The 9,307-nt window shown below is 38.4% G+C and overlaps 1 long non-coding RNA gene across 1 annotated transcript; it reads left to right on the top strand.

The window, feature by feature from the left end:
• Nucleotides 1-5,132: 5,132 nt before the first annotated feature.
• Nucleotides 5,133-6,666, top strand: LOC121977539. The gene is made up of 2 exons (XR_006110906.1): nucleotides 5,133-5,356; nucleotides 6,394-6,666. It is a non-coding gene; the product is annotated as an uncharacterized LOC121977539 (long non-coding RNA).
• The last annotated feature ends 2,641 nt before the right edge of the window (nucleotides 6,667-9,307 follow it).

Below are 9,307 nucleotides of genomic sequence, written 5' to 3'. Positions count from 1 at the left end.
TATCTCGAATAATCGTCTATAAAAGAGACAAAATATTCGAAACCACCTCTTGCCTTGATAGACATAGGACCACACAAATCAGAATAAACCAGTTCTAACACATCTTTGGCTCTATACCCCTTGGCCTTAAAAGGTCTCTTGGTCATTTTACCTTCCAAGCAGGATTCGCAAGTTGGAAAGTTTTCCAACACTAATGAACCCAAGAGTCCATTGGCTATTAGCCTTTAAATCCTACACAAGTTAATATGACCAAACCTTAGATGCCAAAGATATGTTTGGTTCATTTCTTAAGGTTCTTTTCTCTTATTAGAATTAGAAGATGTGTTATTAATTTTCATTCGTTGCTTTGCGGAATAAATTGAATTTAGAGTATATAGATTACCTGCTAATGTACCAGAATAGATAATAACTCTATTCTTCTTGATAACTACTTTGTCATCAGAAGAAACAGAATATCCATCCACAAATAATTTAGAAACTGAAATTAAATTCTTTCTAAAAGTTGGTACATAAAGACAATTTCTCAAAACCAAATTTCTATTCCTATCAAATGATAAGTAGACGTCTCCCACAGTAACAACCGCCACTTTCATAGCATTGCCCATGTAGACGGTTATCTCTCCCTCATATAGTTGTCGGGTTTCCTGGAACCCCTATAATGTATTGCAGACATGATCAGTGGCTCCTGTATCTACACACCAGGTGCTGGTAGATAACACCGCTAAACATGTTTCAACTACTAGAGAATAAGATATACCTTTATTGTTCTCTCCCCTATGAGGACAGTCCACCTTTCAATGTTCAGACTGCTTGTAGATGAAGCACTTGCCCTTTGGCTTCTTCACTCCAGCTTTTGGTCATGTACCTAGAGGTTTATTCACATTCTTTGCTGAGCCAGCTTGTTTCTTCTTCTTCTTGCCTTTTGACTTAGAAGTAGAAATATTTTGAGCAAAGTGAATTTGAGAACTATGACGAAATATTCCTTCTATTGCCTGAAGTTCTGTCAGAAGTTCCGCCAACGTATAAGCCCTTTTGTTCATGTTATAGTTCAGGCGAAACTGCTCAAAACTTTGGGTAGAGTTTGGAGAATAATATCGATCTGAGTTTCCCCATCGATTTCAGCTCCAAGGATATGTATTTCGTTCAAGTAAGCCATTATCTTAAGGATATGATCCCTTACGGGTGTACCCTCTGTCATGATGGCTGTCATTAACTTTCTCATTGCCTCTTGCCTAGCAGCCTGATTCTGGTGTCCGAAGAGTTCTTTGAGATTGTTCATCATGTCATAAGCAGTTGGTAAGTCCTGATGCTGATGTTGCAGCACATTTGACATTGAAGCCAAAATGTAACACCGCGCCATCTCATCTGCCTTTACCCATTTCTTATGAGACTCAATCTCCTCTTCACTAGAATCACTATTAGGCACATTAGGGTAGACCTCTAACAGTACAAACTTATAGCCTTCAGCAGTTAGGACAATGTCCAGGTTTCTTTTCCAATCTATGTAATTGGGACTAGTAAGTTTGTTCTCTTTCAGTATAATGGCCAGTTGGTTGAAAGTCATCCTAAGAATCACAAAATAAACTTTGGTCAAGACTCTAAATTTAAAATAATATTGATTCCTCAAACAATACTATTTAAATTTACCAACACCTCAAAACACCGTGAATTTTGCATGCCACGTTAGTGTGGACGTATACAAATTCAACATTTGTAAGAGGAGGGTCTTACCCATTAATTTTATTATCTTGTCATCCTAACTTTATAACAAATAAAATTAATAGTTGATATTCCTTTGATCACACAAATAATAGCAGTGACTCCGTTGGGGAGGATACTATTAAATGTGCCAAAGTGTATACCATTATTTGATACTTAGTCCATTAAATAGGATTGTGCCCCTTCAGTTGGAGAAGATCACACGCTCCTAAATAATTTCCTATAACCATCCATAAAGGATGTTTGATCTAGTGATCCGCAAACAAACTCATCCGTTGTGGAGGGAGGCACTTAGAGCCAACACGCAAGTTTGTTGCATCACTTATAAATCAGTAATGGAGACCGTGGAATTTATTTACTAATCCCTCTCCCACTTAGTTATTTAAGGTGAGGAATTTTAGCTATGCAAGCACATGCACACTCACATCACAGTAAATAAAAGCAATAAATATGGAAATTAATTTTCCAACTATTATGACTTTTTCCATCACTGCCCTCCATGTGCTGTTAACCCTAGCTGCTGCCATCTTTAGCCACCGCAATTGGGTCTAATCACCGTATCCATCTTGCTTCCTTTTCTGCTGCATCTCTGGTCCTAAAAATACCATGTCTCGCAAGGATACGATCTACAACAAAAATATAATTTTACATTTATCGATCCTATATTCCACAAAGGAATGTACATGGGATCTAGATCGAAACAAAAATGTAAAAATCCTAGGGCTAATATAGCTCCTGCTATATTTAATAAATACAATCATGCACACACATAAAATGCTCTTGACATGTCCAAGGGTCCAATCACACACAATCACATTAAGTCATAATAGTTGGAGCCTGCAACCACAGAATTAGCATATCCTACTATTATCCTGCCTAAAATAAGTATGACATGTGCATAATTAAATTGAAAACCAAACACACAGAGGCAAACCCTAGCTCTAATACCATTTGTTGGTTACTACTCTAAATATCGTATCGGCTCCCTTGTACAAAAATTTTGTACAAGTCCTGAACCATACCTAATAACCTATTGTGTTCTTTAGAAATTAAATATGGAATCGCAAATAGAACTTAACATTATTGATTTCAAATTTAACTTATCTGTTCTTAGAGGTTTAGACTTGGATTGCAAACGATACTTAACATTATAGATCCAAATCTACCCATGTTACAAATTTAATTAAATATTTATTTCAGAGATCGGCTCCCAGGTCAAACATGACGAGGCACTTGGCCTTCTTGGGTATGGGAACATCCACCAATACCTCGACAAAGCCTCTCAACAAAAATCAATATTTAATTTCCTTATAGTAACCCTAGGTTTAACCAAAAAGAACAATCGAATCACAAGATCAAAAAAAAAACAAAAGAACCATAATTTCAAATCACAAATCCCAAAATCTAGAATCACTAGCCTCTTGTGTTTGGTATTTCAAAATTCATTCAAAGAAAACTAGTATGATGCGGAATAGAATACTAGTTATACATTTCTTTGTAAGCAACAACCTCTTGATCTTCTATCGTATTCCTCTTCTTATCTCGGACATTGTGTGGGCAACGATCTACCGAGATGAGAACCACCAAGACACCTTACTTCTTGCAAGTTTCGGCCACCAACCTTCAAGCTCCAAGGGATGCAAGAGCAAAGCCTCCTTTCTCTACTTCTTCTCCTAGCAGGAATTGGCCACCACAAGAACTCCAAGAGAGGGATGCATCGGCCACTAAAGAAGAAGAGAAGAGGAGAAGTATAGGGCCGACCACACCAAGGAAGGGAGGAGAGGAATACTAGATGATATGTTGTGAGGTGAGACACCTCTACCCCCTCTTTTATATTCCTTGGTCTTGGCATATAAGGAAATTTAATTATTATTAAAATTCCCTTATTTTCCTTGCCATTGGTTAATAAGGAAAATTTAATTAAACATTCCTTTTAACCCTTCTCATGGTCGGCCCCTTTATGTGCTCCAAATAAGGCAAGTTTTAAACACAAAATTAAAACTTCCTTATTTGTTTCTGGAAATTTTTAAAATAAAAATTTCTCTAATAATTTTCCCTTCATGGTTGGTTATAAAAGGAAATTTTATAAATTAAAATCTCTCTTTTAAAACATGTGGATGTTTTCAAAAAAGAAAAGTTTTCACCAAAATTAAAATCTCCCTTACAACTTCAAATAAGGAAAGATATCTAATATTTCTCTTATTCTTTTGTAGAAAACTATAAAAGAAAAGATTTAAATTTTAAACTCTCTTTTAAAACATGACTTCCACATAAGGAAAGATTTTAAAAACAAAATCCCTTTTATTTTATATGGTCGGCCACAACAAGCTTGGGCTCCAAGCTATGGTTGGCCACCCTACTTGGCTCAAGCCTTTGGCTTGGCTCGCCCAAGCTTGCTTGGCCAGCCACCTAAGGGTGGGTAGGAAGTGGGTATTTGGTGGATATAATTCTCTATATATAAGAGGTTACGATAGGGACCGAGAGGAGAAATTAGTTTTGATCTCCCGATGAAATTAAGCTTCCCGTGTTCACCCCGAACACCCAACTTAATTTCATCAATAATAATTCATACCAGTAAAGAATTATTATTGAACTACCGTACCAATCCCAAATTACATTTTGGGCTCCTTCTTATCATGAGTGTGTTAATCTCCCTATATTTAAGATGTTGAATGTCCACTAATTAAATGAGTTACTTACAATTCACTTTAATTAATATCTCAGTCCAAGAGTAGTACCACTCAACTTTATCGTCATGTCGGACTAAGTCCACCGACAGGGTTACATGACAATCCTTATGAGCTCCCCTTGGGGACATTATCAACCTAGATTACTAGGACACAGTTTCCTTCTATAATCAACAACACACACTATAAATAATATCATTTTCCAACTTATCGGATGTAACGACCCAATTTTCCTTATTTTAAGTTCTAAAAGTCTATAAAAATATTTAGAAATACTTTTAAAATATTCTAGAGATTTTTAGGAATTTTTAGAGCATTTTTATGCAAATTTTGGAGGTCGTTTGGTAGGGTTACAAAAGAAAGAAGTTTTTGACCAAAAAATGTAGAAGGTGAGATTCGAAACCACGACCTCGGGTCGGACTAACCCAAGCGAAAACCGGCCCAACCAGCTGAGCTGCGCGTGATTTGTTAACCAAGTATGTAGCGAAATATATTTAAGCTATAGTTGGGAACGTTTAAAATAAATTGGAATTAAAAGTGCGCGACTGAGGATTTGAAACCCGAACCTGTGGCTTCAAGCAAAACTCAGCTGACCAGCTGCGCCAGCGGGCTGTGTTAACCTAAGAGGGAGAGAAATATATTTAAGGTATAGTAATTAATAAAATAACCTAGGTTGTAAAAGAGGTTAAGTTAAGAGAGGAAAACCTAAAATTTTCTCTCAAAATTTCCTTTCTCCTCACGCACGCGGCGCCGTTTCTCCTCTCGGGCGAAAACCCCAGCCAAGGCTAGGGTTCCTCCCTCCGGCGTCGGCGAGGTGTTTTCCGGCCGATCTCCACCCGTGGGTGACCTTTCCGGCAAGGAAAGCTAGGGGAACACAAGGAAAAGGGAGAAACCGAAGCTCTACCGAAAACCTAGGGCGCTCCTCGGGTTGTAAGTCCAAGAATACCGTTGTAAGTGCTTCTCACCTGCGGTAGGAGTAGCTTTTGGGGTTTTTGTTTGCATTTTCTTGTTGTTGTGTAATGAACAAGAGCAGCCCTTCATTCTAGCCTAATGTCCAAATTTCAACCTTTGCTAGCATTTTGGTTTGGGTTTTGATTCAAGTCTTTTGCTGTTTTCTTTAGCACGGACAGATTGTTAAGTGTTTTCTTGGATTGTTATAGCATGCTTATCTAGATGTATTTACTTACATTACAAGCATGTCTAAGTAGCTATGCTTCTTTCCAGTCACAGCATGATTAAAGAATGGTTAAGATTCAAAAATAATTAGTTTCACAAGCTTGTCATTTAGAACCTGTTACTGCCGTGAGCCTGATCAAACTTATTTGCTAAGACCAGGCTTCAAATTTTTGATTGAGTTGTTTTGAATATATCCAGATATATATTAGTGGCATATGGTTTTAGAATCCCTTGCATAATGTATATATGTAAGAAGTACAAGCAAAGTAAGACTAAGGTCACAAATTGATCTTGAATTCCAGAATTTAGAATCAAAGCACACTAAGTGCTTAAATAAATGCCAAGGCATTTTATTACAAGAAGTATTTAAAGAAGGATATAAAGAAAAGTATTTTACTTTTAAAAGGGCATGTACCGGACACAAGGTCCAAGAGATGGGCTCCAAGTTGCCCCTAGACATAAGGTCTAGAAGTGTCTTAATGGTTTTGGGATTAGCTACCTCAATTCTCATTAAGAAAGGCGCGCAAAGTGGTACAATGTCGGGCCCAAGTAAAGTTGAATATTATTTTTAAAGTATACAAGTATTAATTTGGAAACAAACAGAACAAGTTCTTTTATCTAAGTTGCAAATTCTAGCAAGTTAAATTGTTGTTTTCCTTTAGAGATGCATGATGTAGTTCTATCTGCTATTTTCATGTTGAGCATGTACTCCCTGTTTTCTTTAATGCTTATGCATTCCTTATCGGATTTTGTGAGTAGAAAGCACTTACTAAGCTTTTAGCTTATAGATACTACTTTCCTCCTACTGCAGATACAGATAAAAATAAAGGAAAGGCTAAAGTGGTGTAGAAGAAGGCGACAAGGAGACGTTGATGGTGTGTGTGGTGGCTGTTATGGAAGTTTGGGACCTTGCTAAGAAATTGCTGCAAGTTAATTTAATTAGTTTTCTTCTTAAATAACTAGGAGAATTTAGAGAAATACAGATTCTTTTGCTCTTTCTGTTTTGCTGTTTTGAAGTTGTTCAAATGCTTTTGTTCTGTTGAATTTCTGGAATCATTCGGATGTTAAATGCTTATGTTCATTACTTCTTTATACTCTGCTAGAATGTTAAATTTCTGGAAGGTTAAATCTGCTGGGAAGTTTGGATTTGATTGCACAGTAGTCTCTCATGTATGTTGGTATTCATGTGCTAAAGCTGGAGTTTTATTTCTGCCGTGGGAATCATATCTGCAGGAATTCTTTTGTCTATAAAAAAAATGTGCACTGTTTCGTTTTGTTAGAAAAGCATGAGCAGTAAGAGTTTTGGTGTATGAAAGAAAAGCATGTGTATGAAAGAAAAGCATGTGGTTCGGTTTGAGATGAAATGAATAAGTAGTATTCTATTTCACTTCCTCTTAATTACTGTTTGGTTGTAGAATGAATAACTACATTTTGTAACAAGGAATGTTAGGTAGGATTTCATGAATGCAAGTTAATAAAGGGAGTTGCAAACAGTAGAGATATTTAAGTTCATTGTCTATATGTTACACTTACTTGTTGTCTCACTTAATTGCATGTTTTTAAAAAAATAATAATACTATAAGAACAGTTTAAAGCATTTTTGATATGTGATATGTTTTTAACAAATAGTTGAAAGCATTTCTAGTGTTAAGTAGGTAGTACCAGTTATGTGTAGTTAGTAGAATCAGTAGCGGTCACCCTCAGAGTAGTAGTAAGGAGTGTGGTCGTTACAGTTGGTATCAGAGCAGGTCCATTTTCCAGCAACACACACACATCAGCATCTACCTTGCCGTCTTCAAGTAAGAAAGTATTTAAGTTCTTTCTTTAGTGCTTTCCTTTATTATTATTATTTGCAGTATGGATGGATTGTTTATAAGTGATTAAGTAAGATAAGAGTTTTTTAGCTATTTCCTTTCTTAATATATAAATGTGTATGTTTAGAAAGGGTAGAGAAATTATCAAATTTTCTTATTTGTTTAACTAGATGTCGAGAAGAGGACGTCCCCGTACCGCTCGTACTGAGGACCAAGTTCAGGAGGAAGAGAGGCCAGGCTCAACTGAGCCCAATCTTTCTGAAGTTGTTGCCCAACTTCAGAAACAAGTAGCTGAGCAGCAGCAAGTAATTGCCAATCTGATGGCAAATCAACAACCAGTCCCTCCTACTCCTCAAACAGTAACTGTGGAGACTCCAGTGATAGAAGCTTACCTTATACAGTGGCTGAAACTGAAACCAGAGAGCTTCTCAGGCACGACTGAGCCCTGGGATGCCCAGGCTTGGTTCAAGACACTGGAGAGCACCATGGAGCTTCTTGACTGGCCAGAAGTCGAGAAGGTCAAGTGTGCCTCCTTCTGCCTGACTGGAGACGCACGCATGTGGTGGGAGAGAGTCAAAAGCAAGAGGGCAGTCAATCAGATGAGATGGATTGATTTTGAGACAGAGTTCTACGACGAGTTCTTTCGCCAAAAGATCACCAACAAGCACTACGAGGAGTTTATGGAGTTCAGACAGGGGGATCTGACAGTGGAGGAAGTACAGAGAAGGAGCGAGTCAGACTAATGCTCAGAATGCTGAAGCATGTGATATCACTTAATGTGAGCAGTGGAACTCATCAGCCCCTGACTGGAGAAGAGTTGGTCAGTAGAGCCTTAGTAGCTGAGCACTACCTGAGCAGCATGAAGGCACAAAGAGAGCAACACAAGCCAATCAAGATGGAGACCAAGACTGGGGGAAATCAGAAACCCCAGTCAAATAATCAGAACTGGAAAGGCAAGGGCACTAAAAGAAAGCAGTGGGATTCAGGAAGTAACCAGAAGGGAGGACCAGAAATCAAACAGACTAAGCTCCTTCCCTGCCCTAAATGTGGGAGAACACATCCAGGAGCCTGCCTCTTGGGTAAGACTGGATGTTATTCTTGTGGTCAAGAAGGACACATGGCCAAACAGTGTCCTAACAAGTTCAAAGCACCCCAGCCACAGCCAATACAATATGGAGCCAAGCCTCAACTACATTATATGCCTGCAACTCTGGAAGGACCTCAGATCAGTCAAGGAAGGTTGGAAGCCCCACCAGTTCCAGCCTTTGACAATGCCAGAGTATTCTCCCTTACCAAAGAGGAAGCTGCTAGTGCCTCCACGGTCGTAACAGGTCAAGTAGTTATTTTTCAGCATATAGCTACTGCACTATTTGATACTGGGGCGACCCATTCTTTTGTATCCATACCTTTTGCCAAAGAATTATAGGTACCTACAGAAAGCATGAATTCCAAGTTCCTGACAACCCTACCTTCTGGGGAAGTCATGGAATCTAGTCAGTGGCTTCGGTCTGTACCAGTCAGAATTTCAGACCGAGAGCTATGTGTTAATCTGGTAGTCCTCGCTATGCAGGATTTCGATATCATTTTGGGTATGGATTTCCTCAGCAAGTACAGTGCTTCAGTGGACTGCCGCAGAAGAAAAGTGATCTTTAGTCCAGAAGGTGAACCATCCTTTGAATTTACAGGAGTACCAAAGAGGAAGACCCAGAAATTCCTCTCTTCTCTCACAGCTCACCAGATGTTAGCTAAAGGGTGTGCTGGTTTTCTTGCATTCATTGTGAGTACAGAGGAAGAAGAAAGACCTAAGCAGGAGGAAGTTCGGGTAGTCTGTGAGTATCCAGAGGTGTTCCCAGAAGAGCTACCTGGACTACCTCCGAATAGAGAGGTGGAGTTTGAGATTGAACTGGTTCC

Source organism: Zingiber officinale, chromosome 4B (genome assembly GCF_018446385.1).
Source record: "Zingiber officinale cultivar Zhangliang chromosome 4B, Zo_v1.1, whole genome shotgun sequence".
Taxonomy (NCBI): Eukaryota; Viridiplantae; Streptophyta; class Magnoliopsida; order Zingiberales; family Zingiberaceae; genus Zingiber; species Zingiber officinale.
This window is presented reverse-complemented; position numbering and strand designations above follow the sequence as displayed.